Here is a 910-nt window from a genome sequence, read left to right as displayed (position 1 = left end):
CTAGGAGGTGGATCAAAAAAGATATTGCTGTGATTTATGTCAAAGAGTGTTATGCCTATGTTTTCCTCTAAGAGTTTAATAGTGTCCAGTCTTACATTTAGGTCTGTAATCCATTTTGAGTTTATTTTTGTGTGTGGTGTTAGGGAGTGTCCTAATGTCATTCTTTTACATGTAGCTGTCCAGTTTTCCCAGCACCACTTGTTGAAGAGACTGTCTTTTCTCCATTGTGTATCCTTGCCTCCTTTGTCATAGACTAGTTGACCATAGGTGCGTGGGTTTATCTCTGGGCTTTCTATCCTATTCCATTGATCTGTATTTCTGGTTTTGTGCCAGTACCATATTCTCTTGATTACTGTAGCTTTGTAGTATAGTCTGAAGTCAGGGAGTCTCATTCTTCCAGCTCCGTTTTCTTCCTTCAAGACTGCTTTGGCGGGCTTCCCTGGTGGCGCAGTGGTTGAGAGCCCGCCTGCCGATGCGGGGGATGTGGGTTCGTGCCCTGGTCTGGGAAGATCCCACGTGCTGCGGAGTGGCTAGGCCCGGGAGCCATGGCCGCTGAGCCTGCGCGTCCGGAGCCTGTGCTCCGCAACGGGAGAGGCCACAACGGTGAGAGGCCTGCGTACCGCAAAAAAAAAAAAGACTGCTTTGGCTGTCTGGCGTCTTTTGTGTCTCCATACAAATTTCCAGATTTTTTGTTCTAGTTCTGTAAAAAATGCCATTGGTAATTTGATAGGGATTGCATTGAATCTGTAGATTGCTTTGGTAGTATAGTCATTTTCACAATATTGATTCTTCCAATCCAAGAACATGGTATATCTCTCCATCTGTTTGTATCATCTTTAATTTCTTTCATCAGTGTCTTATAGTTTTCTGCATACAGGTCTTTTGTCTCCTTAGGTAGGTTTATTCCTAG

The sequence above is a fragment of the Physeter macrocephalus genome, chromosome 10 (assembly GCF_002837175.3).
Source record: "Physeter macrocephalus isolate SW-GA chromosome 10, ASM283717v5, whole genome shotgun sequence".
Lineage (NCBI taxonomy): Eukaryota > Metazoa > Chordata > Mammalia > Artiodactyla > Physeteridae > Physeter > Physeter macrocephalus.
Note: the sequence above shows the minus strand (reverse complement) of the source record.